Here is a 22,753-nt window from a genome sequence, read left to right on the forward strand (position 1 = left end):
TTATATAGATTTTCTATTTAATTTACTTTTAATAATCTCACTTGTTTGTTTGTTCAGTTATTCAATGAATGTGCTTCAGGGATACTCTGTGCAATGCTGTTGTAGGCACGGATACTACAGGTTTGGACAAGAAAGTACTCTTCTGAAATTTGCTTCCTAGATAGGAGAAATAAGGGAAAGAGCAAATGCAGGTCATTTGACCTTTCTTTTCTCTTTCTTTCTTTTCTTTTTCTTTTTATTATTTTTTGCACATTCTTTCAATTAAAGTAACAATAACGTTGCAGAATGCTGGTATCAGTGGTTAATTGTTTTTATATTTTCCTTTACTAATAGTTAGGAGCAGGTGACACTGTAGAGAAATAAGTCCCCACTTTCAAGATAACAGTTAGTAGAACTGTTAACAGTGAGTAAATTAGTGGAAACTTGCATTTTTATTACATATTTAAGGAACTTCATAATTTCTATAAGGTTGTTAGAAAATTAACAACAACAAAATCTACCTAAAATTTTCCACCTGCTGCAATATGTTACATACATCTTTCCACATTGCTTTTGAAACTCTTTTCACCCTGCCCTCAAGCACAGAGCTCAGCAAACTTTCTCAGTAAAGGCCCAGACACTAAGTGTTTTTGGTTTTGCAGACCAAGAGACACAATTTAGGGTAGATACTACATAGGTACTTATATTGCTAAAGAAAAGATACTGCTCCACAAATTTTTACTGATGAAATTAAAAATATAATACAGTTCTATGAGAATAATGGCATTTCCGAGGGGAAGGTGTTTCACCTAAATGGGGTTAAGTGACAGCCTTGACTTTCATCAAATTTCCTGCAGTTGCTCATCTGCTCATGCTAATCTGTAATGATATTTTACATATGTCATCATTGAAGAAAATGTCTCCTCACACAGATCCTGTCGAATACTATCAGTCCACAACCAAATGCTTTTATTGAGCATATTTGTCTCCTGATTATAGATTCTATTAGATTCTCTTCTTGATATTTGCCTTCAAGCATAGCATTGCGTGGCAGATTATCACTTCCAATTGAAAACTGGGTAGAAGCTCCTCAATTACATCATTGGGTGAATTTTAAAAAATACAAAAATTTCCTTTGCACTTACCTTGAGCTTTGAAATACATGGCTGGAGGTATTTTGTGAGCGTGGGAAATCTATCTGGTGCAAATTTATGAAGGAATAAGGAACCTACTTCTTGTTTTAACTTATGACAGAACAAGAAGTATATAAAGTAGCTTGACGTTACTTGTGATGGAAACAATGTTAGTTGTCAAAATTGCTTCACCCAAGTGTAGGTTTCCCATTTCAGTACTATTTTGCATTTTAACTTTAGGCTGACCCCATTATGAAACACTATCAATTCCAGCAAAAGCTAATGCAGTGCTATTGACGTGGTTGGGGACAGTTCTTCACTTCCAGAAAAATTTCAGTATAGACTTTGAGCTCAAAATAGCATAACAAAACTTGACCACTGCTAGATCATTGAACGACTATGTGGTCTGGCAACCTGGAATATCCAGCTTCGATTTCAGACAACAGTTCACAGAACCGAAGATGACTGGGTCCATGAGAGGGAATGAAGTTCACTGTTGACACTACCGATTCAATAAAACATAATAGAGTCAAGGGTTTACCTCAAAGTACCCACTGAAGAATAATAAAATGAAAAACCAGAGGCTTTAAACCCCTCACATTTCACAAGTTTTGTTAATTTGACTAAATAAGCCTTTTCCTGTATATGTATAAAACTATAAATATATAGTTTTTTACCACTCCCAATTATGCACATTAGATTCCACTTCAGGTTTTACTTAATTACTGGTTTCTCAACCTAAAGAAAAATTCCTTATGTCTCATTGTTCCTGCACACCATTTTTAGAGATTAATTTTTCAGTCACTTGGTATTTGCTTAGCATAACATTCTCTAGGTCCGTGCATGCTGTCACAAAGGCTAAAATTTTCTTCCTTTTTACGGCTGATAAGCCAGTCAGAGAAAGACAATTACCATATGGTTTCACTCCTATGTGGAATTTAATGAACACACTGAACTAACAAGCAAAATAGAGACGGACTCATAGAGAGCAGGCAGACAGCTCTGTTGGGAGGGTTATGGGGGAAAAGGGATTGAGCAAAAAAGAGAGAACTCATGGGCAGGGTCAACAAACAGTGTGGTGACTGGGGGGAGGTAGAAGAGGATATGGGGGATAAATGGTGATGGAAAAACATAAAACACAGGGGGAAAACTTGGTATTGACTCATTACATAAACAACTGAGGGGTGTGAGCAACATCTATCAACTCAACAAGAGCAAAGAAAAACACAGCCCAGGAGAGTGAAGTTCTGGCTGCTGATGTTAATCAAGGGCATTAAAAAGAATCAAATCCAGTATTTAATTCTAACCTCTTTGCTTCATTCTCTGTGTTCTGCTAGTCTGTGTTCCTGTGGCACTATCTTCACCATTACCTCCACTCTTCTAGTAAAACTTTCCAAAGCATACAACTGATTCACAATGGTTATTGATTTCTATAAATTAAATACAAAAATTCTGTCTAGTCTTGTGTTGGTACGGGGCAGAGAGAAGAGATTAATCACAAATGCAGAAAACCAGTGATGGGAAAAAAAAAACACCAAAAACAAGGAGTGGAAGAAATTAGAACAAGAGAGAATTAGTAGAACTATAAGCCCTGGAAGGTGTTCACATGTGGGATGAGAGGAAATGACTCTACAAAGTTAAAAGTTTGGGGGCCATACAGACAGATGACTGCTGGTGACATTAATATTAACATAATATTATACTTGCATATTATCTATAAAAGCCTAAGCTACCGGCTGACCAGCCGACCAGGCGACTGGCCGGTAGCTATGATGCACACTGACCACCAGGGGGCAGAAGCTCAACGCAGGAGCTGCCAAGCGACAGCAACTTTACAGAGTGCCCTCTTGCACTACGGGACCCTGCAGGGGATGTTGGACTGCTGGTTTCACCCAATCCCCACAGGCCAGGCCAAGGGTCCCCACCGGTGCACAGTACTAATATAATATTACACTTACATATATGATTGTTCTATTGCTGTTTTTGGCTCCTGTTGACATAAGAAATATCCAAACCTGTAGAGAATTTTTGTGTTTATTTGAGCCAAATTGATGACATTTACCAGAAAGTAAAATCTCAATGGATTCAGAAAATGTTCCAGAAAATGATCATTTTGCATGTTATTTAAAGATTACAATGAAAGGAGGAGGTATAAAAGGAAGCATTGTTAAACTCACAGCCTGTGGGCCACATGCAGCCCACAACGAATATTTTTGCAGCCCAGCAATATAACAATATGTAAGGAACATTTTAATAAAAATTTTGTAACTTAATTTTTATAATATCCTGTTATACATAATCCCATATAATAAAAGGGTAGCATGCAAATTAACCAAACTGCAGAATGACCAGTTGCTATGACACACACTGGCCACCAGGAGGAAGACACTCAACACAGGAGCTGTCCCCAGCCCGCAGGCCCTGATTGCCCGATGGGGAATAGGAAACCAGGGGTGGGGGTGGCAGATGTAGGCGGCGCCAGGCCAAGGCCCCTGCCCCACTGGTGCCCCACACACAGAGGGCGACCCGTGGTGGGGGGTGAGGCCAGTGAGTGGGTAGGCCAACCTCTCGGTCCCTCGTCCAGGCCAGCAGCCCTGATTGCCCAATAGTGAATGGGAAACCGGGGGTTGGAGGCAGTAGGGGGCGGGGCCTGCTACTGGCAGCCAGGGAAGATGGCCCTGATCGCCGGCCAGGCCTAGGGACCTTACTCATGCATGAATTTTGTGTGCCAGGTCTCTAGTTATTAATAACGAACTACAACATTCACTAATGACTGATTACTATAATCATGTTTCATTTATTTCCCTTACACACCTTAAGCATAGGCACACCATTTCTCTCCACTAATACTTGCAGCAAATATTTTAGCAGCCTATTGCCACATCATTAGTCTTGGGCTGACTTGTTTGGTGTGAGCAATAGGAAATATTTCGCTTTCAGAGAACCAAAGAAATAGGTTATTTGCATCACTCTTAATAATTTGTGCAGTTATTCAGTGTCTGGTAAGTTAATGTTCAAGAAAAAATATTAATTTTTATTTAAATGTTCTATTATTTTATGTTAACAATTATTTATTTCAGCCCTTTGTATTCAGCATGTCTCTATCGAAATAAACCTACATTTCTATGAAAATTGAAGCTTTTGTTTTTTTGCAGCCCACATAAACTTAAACCATGTTGATTATAATGGCCCGTGTTAGCCTTTGAGTTTGACATGCTTGCATAAAGGGGTTACATGAAATTCACAGGTGATAGATTAGGGAGGCAGCAGAAAGCAAAGCGGGGAAATCTCTGGGGTTGGATAAAAAGTAAAACTAATATACACATATTTGTTTTACATTGGTGAGTATAACTAGTTAACAGTTACAATTAACATAATAACAATGAGGATCCATGAACTAGTGCAGTGATTGTGTTCTGGGGGTTTTGGAAAAAGGAAACTACTTGACATTCCAAGAGCATGTTATTGTAGATGCAAAAAGTTAATAGACAGGCTCAGTTAAGTAATGACCTTTGTAAGGAAGATACTGGCCTAGGACATAACTACCTGCCATGACCCGCTTTTAGTTAGGAAGTTTAATTTCAGACCATCCTATATGGTTACTTTAGGTCTCAGTCTGTAAGGCCCACCATGCAGACCTTCCCTGAGCTTGTCAGGTTTTGTATGTGGCCCCTTTTTCACCTACACTCTATTCTCTAATTTTACATTATTAAATTCTTTAAAAAATTGTTGTAAGCATAATTATATTTTAGTGTTTTCTACTTTCTTCATGTAAACTCTAATTTGCTTTATTAGTCCTATCTAAAAAAGTCATTTGGTATTTTTGGAATAACCCTAAATGCTTTACTAAACTGAGCATACTTATGCATGTAAAATAAATGGAGTAAGCTGGAATTAGTTTGATGTTTTCCTTATAGTATCGTAAAATACCTTTTTGTCATTATGTCCTGCAAATAATTTGCTGGTATTTGTGGCATAATAGCAGTAAGGCAAGAGAGTAAGAAGCTAGGAAAATTTCTTGGCAAGTGTAATGGGGAAATTGAGGCAGATGGCTGATTCAAACTGGCCCTCCTTCTTCTTTGTCCCTTGCAATGACCATTCCCTTAAGAATTAAGCCCTAATGACAATGAGTTTCTGATCAACATCAAATCAACTTGGGAGCACAGCCTCAAGTCTGTTGACCACAGAGATGGTTTTGGTCAAACCACAACATCTAGGCCTCAGTTGGGTTTCATCTCCAGGCCCAGAAAAACAGTGGAACCAGACAATGATACCATGACTGACATCAGGACCAGATGCAATGATCAATGACCCCCTATGGCAGGGCTGACCAATCTGTACAGACCACCACGACCCTGACCCTATATGCTCATTTTGATGAATTAGTATATGAAAGGACACACCTGGAAAGCTGATATACATCTCTTGAGATCCTCCCCTGAAAGCTCCCCTAGAGAACAGGAAAAAACCCTTAAGGCAAATGACTGGGCAGGAGGTATCTCCCTACAGTGGTTGGCAAACTCATTAGTCAACAGAGCCAAATATCAACAGTACAAAAAGTACAATTTCTTTTGAGAGCCAAATTTTTTAAACTTAAACATTTTTATTAACTTAATTAGGGTACTCCTAAGGCTTAGGAAGAGCCACGCTCAAGGGGCCAAAGAGCCGCATGTGCTCACGAGCCGCAGTTTGCTGACCACAGCCTAGAACATGCCTGCACCTTCTTTCTTCATACATATATATTCACTTAGTTTATTCTAAGCCCTGTTAACATAAAAACATTCAAACCTGCAAAAAATTTTTGTGAATTTATTTGAGCCAAACTGTCAACAATTGCTGGGAAGTAGAACCTCAACGGATTGGGATAATGCTCCAGAGAATGGCAGTTTTTCATCTATTTTTATACATTACAATCAAAGGAGGGGATGTAGATGGATTATATGAAATCCACTGGTGATAGATTAGAAAGATGGGAGAAAGCAAAGTGGGGAAACCTCTGGGATTGGATAAAGAGTAATATGGACACGTAACAGTCAACAATTAACATAATAACAATAACTATGAAGGAATATGTGGTATCTGTCATGGAGCCCAGGCACATTAGGTTGTGCCACAAGGGGTCTGGAAAAAGGGAAGGTACAAGTTACCCTGACATTTCAAGGATATGTTATCACAGATGCAAAAAGACAGATAGGCTCAGTAAAGGTAAAGGTTGACGTTGTCAGTGAAGATATTGGCCTAGGAGGTGACTACCCACCATAACTGCTTCTAGTTAAAGTTTAATTTCACACCATCCTTTATGGTTATTTTAGGTCTTTGAGTTTCCAAGACTGCCATGCATGCCTTCCCCAAGCTTGTCAGATTAGCATGTGGTCCTTTCGTCCACAGCCCTAAGGGTCCCCATGAGACTGGCAACCAGGGAAGCAGCGTGCAGCAGCAGCTCAGCCTGGGATAACAGCATGAACCTTTCTCTAAGGGACCTTCTCTTACCTATATCCACACAGTCCAGCTGGCTCACTTCTGCCTCTGTGACTTCTTTCTAAAAGGCCAAGGCAGCTCTCTAAAAAGCCCACTCCATTCTTCTCTTTGAGTGTACTTTTACATGCTTAATAAACTTCACCTTGTGCTAGAGCAGTGGTTCTCAACCTTCTGGTCCTTTAAATACAGTTCCTCATGTTGTGACCAACCATAAAATTATTTTCGTTGTTACTTCATAACTGTAATGTTGCTACTGTTATGAATTGTAATGTAAATATCTGATATGCAGGATGGTCTTAGGCGACCCCTGTGAAAGGGTCATTCGACCGCCAAAGGGGTCGCGACCCACAGGTTGAGAACCGCTGTGCTAGAGTCTTGGCTCTAAATTCTTTCTTTGCTGAACTCAAGGACCAAAAGCCAACATGGCCAGTAACAGCAGGAGTTACTCTAAGAATATGCACGTGGTTCAGAAATCATAATCATTGATATCTAATTGTGCTCTTCCATTTAGACAGTATTCATCTACCTGTCAGTGGTAGAGCTTTGTGGATAAACTATAATTCCAACAAGATGGCTTTTATAGTCAGTAAAATCTAGTAATCTCCACACTTTCAATGGAGATGTACAGAGAAACAGATTTGCCTGGTGATTGTTCACAGATGTGATCGCCGGCATGAAACTGCAGACTCTCTTTTTCGTAGAAGAAAAATAAACCTGAATATTATCTATATTGAAAGGATGTGACTTTATATTACTGCCATTATAGAACAGAGGGCATTTTAAGCAAAGCAAAAGCTAAAGTAAAAGATTCCAACATATCACTTTCATGCAGGCTCTCTGTTCAATAAAATCCTGGTTTACTCTGATTCTGAAGAGAGACTTGTCAGGTGGAATAATGTTAAAATGTGTGCCATTTTAGTTTAGATGTTCCCATTTGGATTCACAGCATGCTATAGCTAAGTATTTGATTGCCAATGCAATGTAGGAAATTGGTTTGAAAAAGTCATCCTAGATTTTCAAGCTAAGACCAAATGAGGACATTAGCATTTGGATTATTTCAAAAGGACTGAATATATCACCTTTTCTTTCCCCCCTCTGGGGTTTCTTTAGTCATTTTCTGTCCCCTCCCCCCATCCTATTTCTCCACCTCACACACACACACTCACTGTGAGAAGTAGCAATAGAGAATTGAGATGAGGAGAATAGACACGTGAGATTTATTTGAGGCAGCTGAACTGTTGCTCTTTAGCCTGTGGAAATCACCTCTTACACTGAAGTATGGTACCTATTTGCTTTGTTTTACAATGGACAGGTTACTTTGATTTTCTAAATTGTATAAGTCATCCCATTCGATTGAATTCCTTATTGATTGTAACTTGACTATTCCATTGATTGTGATCTTACTGGTTATCGAAGCATATTCTTCTGTACCTGGGAAACAGGACAGCACAATTATAACAAGATCCAAGGGTTCCAGATAATGTGTTCCAGTTGACTCAGTGGTTCCAAGACCAGGACAATTACTCTAAATTACCTCAATGGCTCTAGAACAGCCGTGGGCAAACTACGGCCCGCGGGCCGAATCTGGCAGTTTGAAATGAATAAAACTAAAAAAAAAAAAGAGACCGTACCCTTTTATGTAATGATGTTTACTTTGAATTTATATTAGTTCACACAAACACTCCATCTATGCTTTTGTTCTGGCCCTTCGGTCCAGTTTAAGAACCCATTGTGGCCCTCGAGTCAAAAAGTTTGCCCACCCCTGCTCTAGAATGAGTTCCTTGCAACCCCGTCATCTCAAGACCTGGGCGCTCTAGATAAGGTGTTTCTGTCAATTCAGTGACCCCGAGACCCCAAACTGTAATTAACATGCTTAATTCTGCTTCTGTAAACTGCTTTTTGTGAGCCAGGTTCCTCATTCCAAACCCTGGGATGTAATCAATACCTTGTGATTTTTGCCTATATAACTTTGGAGCTGTGACCACCTTGTTGCTATGAGATTTGGGGAATGGCCCCTCATAGTCCCGGATTGCAATAAATGTGACTCTTTAATTCGACTTCTTGAGGCATCCTTCTGTGATTTGTGGGGTATATTACAACAACACCAGTTTCCTTAAGTCTAGAACAGAACAACAAAGCATCTTATCTACTTTGTTTTTATATTTGCAATCAATGCTTTTTGACTGAGTAATCTGTTACAGGCACTAGAAATATCTGGGAAAGTACATAGAATGAAGGTCATGGTTGTGTGTACCAATGCAAATGCTTTGGACTATAATTTAAAGCAACCAGGAACAAATGATCCATCCCCTCATCAGATTTGTCTTTCCCTCTCTCCTCAGATAGGTAAAACCATTCTTTTCATGGGTTCTTAAGAAATATTGTGCACAAAAGAAATTTGCAAGTTCTGTAACACAAACACAAGAAGCAAAAAACTGCACATAAATCATCAGAGTTTCAGTGCCTATGATAACGAAACAGGAATTTTAGGGGAACATAGGCAGGTTTAGGGAATTTTTAGAATTGGGGTCCATGGAAGAAAACATAGGGCTACAGATGGGGAGAAGGTACATTTCCATAACACAAGGAAGCCAGGTGCAGTTACATTTCCATAAGACAAGGAAGAAGCAACTGGTATATTTCCATAGGACAAGGGAACTGGAAGTAGACATAAAAGGTCTATTTTACAAAAGAAGGAAGAAAGCCCAGAAGGAACAGGAGGACAATGAGGGAGGAGGGCCTCAGGAGTCACTATAATAACCAATTCGAAAAGGAATATTGACCAATCAGAGGGGATATCAGGACACAGGAACTATAGCCTTTATAAACCATGGAAACAGGAAGTGAGTGGGACTTTTCCCCCTCCCCACATAGGAGTCCATTCTGTGGGACTTTTCCCTCTCCCCATGTGGGAGTCTGTACTTGTTCTTCAATAAATCTCCACGTTTGCAATACTACCCTCTGTCTGTGGATTCATTCTTTGACTCCAGTGGACAAAGAATCCAGGTTCCAGTCCAAAAATGCTGTATCAATAACGTGTACCAAAGAAAAAAGACTAAAGCTATGAGTTTTCATTCAGAAATTATCTAACAATTGGCCTTTCAAAAAACAAGTGCTATGACAGAATTTAGTTTAGTTGACAGCATCTTTGCAAAATTCAAAGCAGGGTACATGGTTAGGGAGTGAACTTGGATTGTTATTTCAATTAGGTTAGTCATAACAACCTTTCTAAGCAGATGACTTTTGGATAGAAAACTAAATTGAATGTCAGATAGAGGAATTTGTGGCATGATTGTCCTAGGTCAAAAGAGAAGCAAGTGAATGGCCTTAAGATAATATATTTTTTAAATCAAGTATTCTAGGAACACCATGCCAATCTCTATGAAGTGAAGAGTGGTAACAGATGAGACTGAGAAAGGATGCAAGTCTCAAACTATGTAGGGCATGGTAGGCCATGTAGAAGATTTGGCTATCATAGGAAATTTATGATGATAAACTCTCATTGGAGAGTTTTGAGCAAAAAAAGAGCAATAATCTGATTTATCTTTTAATCTGTTTATCACTGCTTCTCTGTAGAGAATGGACTGTAGAAGACAAGATAGACCCAGGTGGCATTTTCGGTTGCTCAGATGAAAGATGTCTTGAACTGAGGTGTTAGTTGTGGGGAAGCATGGGACTTGGTTGGAAAGTCTGTAAGGAGGATTCCCCAAAAGGTCTGGGGCCTCTAGGGAGACCTTGCTGAAGGCAGCAGCCCCTGCCTTGACTTTTCCAAACAAGTCTGAGCCCTTGGGTGTTTTACTGGAATCTCTATGTTTAGTCTTTAGATCTGACCTTGGAGAAGCATGTGCTTTCTCAAGGATACTTACCCTACTGATTATATCTAGAGGTTAATTTTAGTTCAAGCTGTTGTAACAATAAAAGCCTAAGGAGGCAGGCAAACAGGGCTATTTGGTCCCTATAGCCAAGCAGCCCTTTAGCCCTCTTTCACAGAAATGTGTGTCACTCAGGGTTTGCTGGTCAGTCCCAGAAGTTAGAAACAGAAATAATAAGTATAGGACATGAAATATAATTTTAAAATAAATACAAATTTACTGATACAGGTGTGAGAATGAGAAAAAAAAGACCTTCCCCCATTTGACTGACAAGTTTTAGGTTAGTGCAACTGTGGTAATAATGGGACCATATTATGACATAAAAAAGAAAGATATGGATGAAGGGTGAAATTAAAACATTTCCTCTAATTTGTAAAAGCTATTGAGACATTCAAGACAAGAAGCTCAGTGGGTAATCTGAACATAGACAACTAGAGTCCAAAGGTAAAATATGAAGATAAAAATTTGCAATCATTACCCTATAGTATTTAAAGGCATGGGAGGAGAAGAGATTACCAAGGAAGATATCATAGATAATAAAGAGAATAAACCAGAATGCAGAGTCTTGAGGCACTCAAACATTAGAAGTTGGTAAGTGAATTCAGCAGAGGGCATTAGGAAAGAATAGCCAGTTACTTAGAAGTTAAAATATGAAAAAGTCAAATCAGTATGTATTTTAGCATGAAGGAGATAACATTGCTAAATGCTCCTGTGATGCCAATTAAGATAAATACTAAAAATTGACCATTGGATGTGGAAAGATGGAGATAACTTATAAATTAAATAGGAGACAGGCATATAAAGGTTAAGAAACGTGAGTATGGAAATTAATATTTCTACAGACATGTTTAGTAGCTCAAATAGAGCTTGAAGGAATTGAGCAAAGAATCAATCTTGCTTTGTCAGTTAGGAATTACTTTAAAGGTAAATAACCAAAAACTGAATTATTGTAGCTTAAACAAGTATGGGATTATTAATCTCATATTACAAGAAATCTATTGGTTAAAAGTTTGGGAGTTGGTCCAGCAGTTTAAAACAATGTCAGGACTGCAATTCTCTTGACATTTCCCTGATGTTCCCAAGATAAGAGTTGCTGCAGCAATATTCAAATCAGTAAAACAAACAAACAAACAAAAAACCAGCAGAGTTAAAGGGCAATAATGTATTCTTCATATTTGTTTTTTAAATTATAATCAGTTAAGAAAAAAATTCCCTAATAACAACATGCCCCAAATTTTGTCTCTGACAGAATCAGGTCTCATGCCCCTTACCCCAGTTGAATTGTGAGAATTAAAATATTTTGTTTAGCATCTTTTATAATGCTCTAAATTGCAAACTTGATATTGCAGACTGACTTCTTATCAGGTCAATTTGACGTATTTCACATGACAAATCCATACTCAACTTATCTATTTGAGGAAGATGTTTTTCTTCCTCAAATAATTAATGAGAAGCAACTAAGTAACAAACACCACTCTAAGTTCCAGGGACAACATTAAACTAAAAATAAAACTCCTGTACTTATGTAGGATAGTGGAGAAAACAGAAATTAAATAATTAAGGGGTTAGTGAGATTTTAGAGGTGTTATGTCAATGAGAATGGTCAGGCTTCCCTACCGAGCTGATATTCTCAGAGATATGATTAGAACAAAGAATATCTGAAATGGCACTGAAGTGGATCATGCTTTATATGTTTCAAAGATAGCAAAATTAGCATACATAATGGAATGACCAAAAGAAGAATGGTAAGAAATAAGAATGGAAAAGTAGGGGCTAAATCATATAGACCTGTTTAAGACACGTAATGAAATCATATAGGTTTTCATAAGCCATGGTAATGCTCCAATCTCTGCATCTGTCATTGCATGGCCTTCTCCATATATGTCTGTGCCCATTTTCTTCTTAAAGGGACTCAGCAGCAGCAGCGGCATAACCATGTGTATTTTCAATAATCCCACTGAGAGTTGTCTTAAAATTAGGCAGATCTGCATAGTATTTCTTAAAGATGGAGATGGGCCAAAATAAAATAACAACCATTGTAAAATCTCTCCTAAATTATATTCTGTTTAAAGTGCTGATATCTTTTAGTATTTTTCAATGTCTTAATAAAATGTAGTATCTTTTAGGAAAGTCAGAGTGAAGAAATAGGTATCAGGTTGTTTGTATAACAAATCACAGATGCTTGAATGAAATCTTCCCGTTTGCTGACTAACATTAACTACTTGTACTACTATTGTATTTACATTATTATTGTGTTACTTAGTGCATTGCCCCAGCATAATATGAGGCACACTAGCTGGGGAAGTCACAGTTGATTTTGAAACCCAGGCAATGCACTGTAGAGTTTCAGAGGCAACATTTTCTTTCACAGACAGGAGTAGGCCCTTAACTAATCAAAGAATTGAATGAGAAGAGCTTTTTTCCTGTCGTCTCCAAGATCAAATGTGAACAGAGCGGGCATTAGAAGGTGCTTCTGAGCTGTGTTCCACCAAGCCACAGACATGGAAAAAATAATGTCTCTTTTGCTAGACCAGCGATTTTCAACCTTTTTCATCTCATGGCACACAGAAACTATTAAAATTTTGTGGCACACTAAAAAGTGTTGTTGTTTTTTTGCTGACCTGACAAAAAATAGGGGGAAATTTGATTCATTCACAATGGATGGCTATTGTGTTAGCTGTTGTCATTTTTTTTTACATTCTGAGGTGAGTGCCCCTGACTAAATAGTCAGATATTGAATGTTTAAAAAATTTGTGAGGTACACCGGTTGAAAATCACAGTGCTAGACTCTCTAGTAGGAAGAGCAAAAATAGAGATTCCCCTTACTTGTCTTCCTTACTTTCCTTCTAGAGTATTTGTTTAAACTTATAGTTATCTGTTTATATTAATGCTTCATTTATTCTTCACTGTGGAGAATAAGCCATTTCATTTGTGGCAATTCTCTAGATAAGTAGAATGTATTTCTGGAAGCAGAAAATATAAACACTACAAATATATTTTGCTAGACCTGTTTCTAAAACATATTATACATTTGTCTGCCTTTGAAATTTAAGGAGGTCTCAGAGAAATTGTGGAACAGTAACAGGTTATCTTGAAAACTCTTCTGCTTCTCGCTTATGTTATTACCATACAAAACAAGGGCAGGGAATAGCTGTGACTTGTCTGTGACAGTCTTCTGTGCCCAATCACAACCCAGTTTGGGATGAGAGCTCTTACTGGTTGGGCAGTCTGGTTATGCCTGTTGGCGCTGGGAGTGGGGAGATGAACCCCTGGCACGAGCAGAGAAGCCACAGATGCTTCTACACAAACAAAAGAGAAAATAGAGAACCAACATGTAAATTTGATGAAACTGCATGTAAATTTGATGAAACAGGAGCAGAATCAGGGATTTTCAGGTTCGGAGGCTTAAGGGAGAATTCTGTGGATGAGTGATCATGAGCTGTTTCCTGCCTTTCAACAGGGAGCTGAGCTCCCTCCTGCGAAAGTATTTGTACTCAAACCAACGAACCCATCCGTGGCATATAAACTAAGACCAAGAACTGATGAGCAAGCCAGAAGCAGCTAATGTGACACTTAACAAAGCTCATATTAGTGTCATGGCAAGGTAATGACAATATATCAACACATTGATGATGCAGCTCAGTCAAAACCACAGGGAAAAAGGAATGAATTTACAGTTTACCTAATTTTATCATTTTAACCGAAGAAGCATCCAAATCCTTTTCCTCATTATCTGAAAACGAGGCACAAATCTGGATACTAGTGGACAGGTTTCAGTTCAGTGGGGACTGTGAATCAGCGGTATTCATGCCTGTTCTCACATTCAGACATATTTAAATTTCCATGTGGAACACAAGCTACCATCTTCTGCCTCCTCCTGGCATAGCCTATCTTTCTGGAAAACCATTATAATTCAAAGATAAGATTATTTTCTGAGAAAAAAAAATGAGTGACTAGTGATGTAAAAAAAAAAAAAGTGAAAATAAGAACTATGTACGGTGCCAAGTGGGTACTGGCAATATTGGGGGATCTCTTTCTAAAGCATATGATCATCTACCACTATGCTGTGCACATGAAAGTTAAACAAGATAGTATTGAATGTAAACTGTAAATGAAAAATAAAATGTAAAACAATACAGAAGCACCCTGGGTAGGAAAAAAGATAGCTTTCATACAAACAGTTATTCCCAGATGGCACCAAACCTGCAATGTCTGTAACCATAACTTGCAGCCTTGCAAATTGTTAAGAGGTTTCTCATACTGGTGTGTTGTTTGCCTCAGTGTGTTTTCTTAAATAGATAGAGATTATATTTGAGGACAATCAGAACTATTATAAGTGAAGAAACTATATCTTTTATTTTTTAAATATTTTTATTTATTTCAGAGAGGAACAGAGAGGGAGAGATTGAAACATCAATGATGAGAGAGAATCATTGCTCAGCTCCTTCCTGCCCACCCCTACTGGGGACTGAGCCCGCAACTTGGGCATGTGCCCTTGACTAGAATTGAACCCAGAACCCTTCAGTCCACAGGCTGACGTTCTATCCACTGAGCCAAACCAGCTAGGGCAAAGAAACTACATTTTTTTAAAATGGTAACAAGAATTTATAAAACTATTATCAGAAAGGTTTCATGATATCAAAAAAAACCCCATAAACTTATCATCTCACCTCTGCTTTTCATCTATGGATTCTAATTTTAGAGATAAATACTGGTTCTAGGCTATTCATCATTTTATAAATCTTGAATTTATTCCTGCCAACAAATTTGGTTTCCTCAATTAACTTATTTATCTTGAGCATTTCAGGTTGTTTTACAAACCGTGGTGATCACATATGTCTACCCTGATATGGACAACAGCATTTGGTTAGGGATCAATTTGGACAGTTTGATAATTCTTCTCTGAAAATGATACCTATAAACCTATCTAACCCAAAGCTTTCCAATCAAACCTATATATGCAGAAGCTTTACCTTGTGAGGGAAAATTGATCTCAGGTATTGTCATGTTATGATGAGTCAATTAAAGATAATTAGTTTAGTGGACAACTTCTAACCTGATCATGTTCCTTTAACCCCATTATTGGCATGCAAAGTAGTATTCCTCAAACTATCTCCCTTAGAAATATATTGCATTTTAAAACATTAAAGAACCTTGTCAACCTATGTCAACCTTGTAAGTCAATGTTCATTGAAAATTTTATGGGAACTGAAACTGAAATCCATGGGAACTTCAGAAAGTTTCAGGTGATCGACACAGGTAAGTCATTGCTAAAGATTGTCCTTTGATGCCTCTATTTCTCTACCAATAGCCTGGTGGGTGCATGATCTCAAGCTTGCTTGGCTACCTGCTACAACAGCTTTCAAATTATTCTTCCCACTTGTAGCTCCCTCCTTCCTAAAATTCTCCCTACAGCCTAGCTTGTTCACTCCATTGAATTATTGCTTCATGGAAAACATGTTGAAAATATCACATAGCTGCTAGAAAGCCAGCAGTGGCTTATGGTTGATTAGGAAAATTTGTTCTCTCCATCATGGAAGTCCATGCAACTTTCCACTACAACATTTCTCTGATATAAAATGTTCTCTCCCCTCTTCTCTGCCAAAGTCCTAGTTTTTATTCACTGTGCTCTTAACAAAACCTTTTACTCTCAAGACAAACCTGATGGTTGAATTCTCCGCATTTACATTCCCCAGTGCTTCTTTATGCTACATGCATCTCACTAACCCACAATTTTAAATTTTGGAAAAGTATTCTAAAAAGGTTTATTTTCTCTTCCAAACTAAATTGGAAACTTATTCAAATCTGAATCTCTTTAATTTTGTTTTAGATTTGCCATTTCCCAGTAATACAAGGAGATGTTAGCACATATATTTTTCTCCACTCTGACAATCTCTGTTTTTTAATTGGTGCATTTAGGCCACTGACATTCAAAGTGATTGTTGATATTCTTGGATTAATATCTACCATATTAGTTACTGTTTTCTATTTATTGCCCTTATTCTTTTTTTAAATATATTTTATTGATTTTTTTACAGAGAAGAAGGGAGAGGGATAGAGAGTTAGAAACATTGATGAGAGAGAAACATCGATCAGTTGCCTCCTGCACAATCCCCACTGGGGATGTGCCCGCAACCAAGGTACATGCGCTTGACCGGAATCGAACCTGGGACCCTGAGTCTGCAGGCTGACGCTCCATCCACTGAGCCAAACCGGTTAGGGCAATTGCCCTTATTCTTTGTCTTACTTTTGTCTTCCATTCTTTTTATGACTTCTGTGGTTTTAATTGAGCACTTTATTTGATTCTCTTTTCTCTTATTTCTTAACATGTGGATTTTACTTTAATTTTTTAAAAATTTAAATAGTGCCCTAGAGTTTGTACTAGTAATTACATTTACAGCTAATCAAAGTCCACTTTCAAATAACACTATACCACTTCACAGGTAGTGTAATTTATAATAACAAAATAATACTAATTCCTCTCTCTCATCCCTTGTATCATTTCTGTCATTTACTTCACTATATATAAGTATAGATAAGCATGTATGTGTGTGTGTGTATGTATATATATATATATATAAACATACACAATCAAATACATTGTTGATATCATTTTGAACAAACTGTTATCTGTCAGATTAATTGAGAATAAGAAAAATATCTTTTTCAGTAAGATGGTGCCAAAAGTGAAAAAGGAATCCCCTGCCCCTCCCAAAGCCAGAGTCAAAATAAAGGCTTTGAAGGTAAAGACAGCAGTGCTGAAAGTGTCCACCGTCACACAAAAAAGATCTGCACATCACCCACCTTCCGGCTGCTGAAGACATGGGGGCTCCAAAGGCAACTTAAATATCCTCAGCAGAGCACCCCCAGGAGAAACAAGCTTGACTACTATGCCATCATTGAGTTCTCTGTGACGACTGAGTCAGCCATGAAGAAGACAGACAACGACAATACACTTGTGTTCATTGTGGATTTCAAGGGCAATAAGCACCAACAGATGAAACAGGATGAGAAGCTCTATGACATTGATGTGGCCAAGGTCAACACCCAGATCAGGCCTGGTGGAGAGAAGAAGGCATACATTTAACTGGCTCCTGACTATGACGTTTTGGATGTTGCCAATAAAATTGGGATCATCTGAACTGAGTGCATCTGAGTAATTCTAAACATAAACATTGTACACTGTAATAAAATAAGAAATAAATTTTTAACATTTTTTTCACTTAGTTCTTCAATGCTTTCCATTTTTTTGTGAAGATCTGAGTTTCTTATACATATTGTTTCACTTCCCTCTGAAGGACTTGTTTAAACCTTTTTTCCAAAGCAGCTCTAGTGGACACAAGTTCCATATTTTTATTTTGTCTGACAGTCTTTATTTATCCTTTATTTTTGAAAGCTAGCTCCACTGGTTATAGACTTCTAAGTTGGTGGGTTTCTCTCTCTCAACATTTTAAGTATTTCACTCTATTCTCTTCTTGCTTGCATGGTTTCTGAGAAGTCACATGTGATTCTTATCTTTTTCTGCTATAAGTAAGGTGTTTCTTTCTTCTGACTTTTTTCAAAGTTTTTTTTTCCTTACCCTTGATTTTCTATGATTTAAAATGATATGTCTATGTGTAAGTTTTCTGTTTGTTTGTTTGTTTGTTTGTTTGTCTTATTGTGTTGTGTTTTGGGGCATATATTCTGCTTGGTGTTCTCTGAGGTTCCTGAAATTGTGGTTCAATATCTGTCATTAATTTGGGGGAACTTCTCTGTCATTTTTGTTTCAAATATTTGTCTGGTCCTTTCTTTCTCTTTTCTCCTTCTATATTCCCATTAATCGTATGTTACACCTTTTGGGTATTTTGTTCTATTTTTTGATCTTTGTTCTCTTTGTGCTCAAGGATTCTATTGATGTACCTTCTAGCTCAGAGACTTTTCTTGCCCATGTCTAGCCTACTAAAAAAGGCATTCTTTCTGTCTGTTACAGTGTTGTTTATCTCTAGTGTTTCTTCTTTTTGGTTCTCTCTTATGATTTCCATCTCTCTGCCAACATTGCCCATCTCTTCTTGCACATTGTCTACTTTATCCATTGGAGCCCTTAGAATGTTAATTATAGTTCTTTTAAATTCCCAGTCTTATCATTCTGACATCCTTGCCATGTCTGTTTCTGATGCTTTCTCTGTCTCTTCAAGTAGAAACTGGTATGCTTTGTAATTTTACCTGGATGGCTGAACATAATGTGTTGGATAAAAGGTATTGCTGTAAATAGATCTTTAGTAATTCAGTGGTGAGGTGTAGGCAGAGAGGAAGCCTTCTATGGTCCTAGAATTAGGTCTCAGTCTTTTTTGAGCTTATGCCTTTGGACTGTGAACTTCAAAAGAGTTTCTGAGAATTCTCTCCCCAATTAGATGTGACAGGATGGCTACAGTGAACTGGGGTTGAGCATTTCTCTTCTCCAGGTCAATTCGGTACTGATAATACCCCAGGAAGTCAGGCTCTCGTTAACTTGCTTCCCCTGAGGGCAAGCCATGTTAACAAGAACAGAGTGCTCTGGTGTGTTTTTAAATGGTTTATTTTTCTCTGCCTCTGTTGGAAGCCTGTGGAGATTTTTGCCTGCTATCTACTCTGGGAACTTAGTGTAGATCCTGGAGGTTAATCTCACAATGTTGTGCACTCCTACCGTCTGCCCCATGACTGGGTCTCCCTGGAGTTTTCAACTCACAGATTTGTCCACACTGAGTGCCCAATAATTCATCAATTACATTTCAGATTTTCCTACCTGGGCTCTGGTCCCATGGTGGTTTCCACTAGTGAGTGAATCTCCGCTCGGTAAGCCCTGACTCCTTGTATTCTCCTGTCCATTTCTCCAATCTTGAGAGCCGTGGTTTGCCCTGTGTCTTCTACATTCTATGGATCCAAAAAGAGTTGTTGATTTTTTAGTCTCTTAAACTTTTTCCTTGTTAGAATGAAGTGATAGTTTTAGGCTCCTTACATACAGACCAAACACCCAAGTTCCCCAAGGGAATGAATATAGCCAGGAACATAAATCAAGCATCCAAACAGAAAGATAGCCGAAACCACACCTTAGGTAAACTATTCTGGGTGGGTTGGTAAATGTCAAATCATTGGGACACCTGAGCTTCCTTGACCAGCTAGTGTCTTTCCAGGAAAAGACAAAAATACAGTAAAAACCCAAGAGTCTGACCTAAAGTAAGAGCTAAGTCTAAGTGTAGAGTTAAGTCTATATATTTAAATACAACCCACATCCAAATATTGATAAGAAGTCAATGAGTTCCTAATAAAATTTTAAAAATAGTTCCCTTTTAATTTTAATGAGTCAAGAGCTTAAACAATGAGACATTGATACTTGGATATAGTACATATGTGTATAATAATAGGTCATTATTAGGAGTAAACTATCACATCTATACCTCATTGTTTCTATAGAATTTTAGGCCAATGATGTTATAATCTTAGGCTGTCCACACAGATATGGGCTTTTTCTATGTGGCAGTTGAACATTGCTGGGAGGTAGAACAAGAAGAGGAAATAAACTAGTACTTCACGTTCAACTCTCAGGATCAAGCCCCTTTTCCATCCCTTCTTTCATTCTGTCTTTTTTTTTTCCTTTGGGGAAATATATAACATTATATTTATTTCAGGTGTACAAGATAATGATTTGATATATGTATATATTGTGAAATAATCACTAGGGTAAGTCCAGTTAACATCCATTACCACATATAGTTAGAAATATTTTTTCTTCTGATGAGAACTTTTAAGATCTACTCTAAAAAGAAAAAAGTACTTTTTTAGTAACTTTCAAATATGCAATACAGTATTATTAACTAGAGTTACCATGCTGCACATTGTATCCCATTTGTCTCTACATAGTTTCTATATAAAGAAATGTTTCTTAAGTAATAGTCTAATGCGCTTGTCCTGCAAAAGAGGATTTTAATTTAAGGAGAATTTTAAGGCAAGCAATAGTAAGAGAATGATTTCAATCATGCATGTTGCCTTTAAAACAAAAATGCAGCACTATACAATGAGTTGTTTTTATATCACACTTTTCTTACAAGAACAAATTTGCCATGAGAGGACTATCATTTGAAGTCCATATTCTTTGTGCAAATGAAAGAAAAAGAAATAATTTGAATGGAGTTGAAAAGACCAAGAAATAATTTGACAATAAAGTTTAGAATTGAGTTTGTTCTGAAATGTCCATATCACACTTGAGAATAATCCTCTCCACCCAACTGTGGTAAAGCTTCCTTACATCTTAAAAAAAAAAAATGATTTCAAAGACAAGGATTTTCAGACTCTGCTATATCCCTTTCTTAGCGAGAACTAGACAACTATATTAACACTATATAGTTGCTTAAGTTCAAGCCAAAGTACATAAAAAGAAAACAGATAAGCAAACAACTTAGATTTCTTAAATAGAAGAATCCATTTGTATAGGTAAATTATTTCTAAAAACAAGCAATACTAACAATAGGTAAATGTCCCTTACCTTGCTCCTTCAAAACCGCACTCATAAAAATTAAGTAAAAGAACAAGCCTAACAGACTCACCTGAATACAGATTTTTTAATCCAGGGACCTTTGGACTTCATAAAACCCTATTCCAGAGCAACTGTATCTTTCTAAATCTATAAACTTTAAGGCATAAAGCCATAGGTTTAGATTATATAGGTATTCAAAAATTGTATAATCAATTAAAGTAAAGGAAATGCTATCTCTCAGTTTTGGACACTGCTGTTGCATCCTATATAATAAAAGCCCAATATGCTAAGTGTCTGGTCATCTCTTCAACCAATCAAAGCACTGGACCTCTCAACTGCTTGATATGATGTGCACTGACCACCAGGGGGCAGATGCTCCAACCAGTAGGTTAGCTTGCTGCTGGGGTCTGGCCGATCAGGACTGAGTGAGATAGGCCAGACATGCCCTGGAGCCCTCCCACATTCCCCACTCCCCCTGCTGGCCAACCTCCCGAGTCCCTTGCCAGCCCTGATTGTGCACCAGTGGGGTCCCTCAGGCTGGCCTGCACCCTCTCGCAATCCGGGAGTACTCAGGGGATATCGGAGAGCTGGTTTTGGCCCAATCCCGCTCAATGCAGGAGCTGCCCCCTGGTGGTCAGTGTGCTCCCACAGGGGGAGCACCGCTCAGCCAGAAGCTGAGCTCACGGCTGGCAAGCACAGCAGCAGTGGTGGGAGACTCTCCCCTGAGGGCTCCCAGACTACAAGAGGGGGCAGTCCTGGCTGAGGGCCCCCCGCCCCGAGTGTACAAATTTCGTGTACCGGGCCTCTAGTTAACCATATAGAATAGCAATGCAACCTCCTTAAAATCTTTGTGGACTTATAAATAAATCTGAATGACTCCACTCCATTTAACAAAAGCCACATTGAAAATTGATTTCAAAACATGCATTTCCTCTCTACACATTACTAATTTGGGAATAGGTTACCATGCTCTTTAGGTTCATAGAGACTATTTTTCCTAGTTGAGATAGTCTATAGGCACTAACTTCATTCATTAAGAAGTCTCAACCAAGACTTCCTAATATGATCCTTGTCCATAAAACTCAGAGTTTACTCTGAAGCTTCTACTCTTAAGGAGAACTGATGTGAACAGTTTAATTTTCAAATCAACAAAAGCCTGATCCCACCTAAATTCTACTTGCAAACTCACTAGTTATTTTTTAGTCTCTTCTTTCTTTCATTTTTTATCATATATAGCTATAAGCAACCAGCTGGCACTTTCAACATTCTCCTTTGAGGTTTTTTGTTTGTTTTTTTAGCCAAATTCAGAATATATGAGGCAATTATTTCATATATAATTTGGGTTATCAAATTCCTTGTCTCCAAGGTCATTTTTTTTTTACCATGTTCCAAATACTGCTAAAAATTTATTCTCTTTTTGCCAGCCTCAACCAGCTCCCCAGATCTATGTTAGTATTATGGCAAGTCCCCATTTCAAGAACCAATTTCTATAACAGTTCACTTTTACTGTGTAACAGATTGGCCAAAAAATAGTGATGTAAAACAACAATTATTTTTATTGCTTACATGTAGATGCATCACATGGTTGTGCCATGTGAGGGGTTAAGCTCTGCTAGTCTCAGCTGGGATCTATTATGCGGCTGTGGTTACCTGGCAGGTTGTCTGGGGATTGGTTGGTAAAGAAAAGCCACATTCACATGTCTGTGATTGGCTAGCGAGTAATGTCATCCAGAGCTTATTCATATGGTAGTAGCAGAGTTCCAATAAAAAGCGCAAAAGTACAAAGGACTTTTGAGGCCTAC

The 22,753-nt window shown here is 38.0% G+C and overlaps 1 pseudogene; it reads left to right on the forward strand.

The window, feature by feature from the left end:
* The first annotated feature begins 17,136 nt into the window (after nt 1–17,136).
* On the forward strand, nt 17,137–17,603 carry LOC118657725 (annotated as a pseudogene).
* The last annotated feature ends 5,150 nt before the right edge of the window (nt 17,604–22,753 follow it).

The sequence above is a fragment of the Myotis myotis genome, unplaced genomic scaffold, assembly GCF_014108235.1.
Source record: "Myotis myotis isolate mMyoMyo1 unplaced genomic scaffold, mMyoMyo1.p scaffold_m19_p_6, whole genome shotgun sequence".
NCBI lineage: Eukaryota > Metazoa > Chordata > Mammalia > Chiroptera > Vespertilionidae > Myotis > Myotis myotis.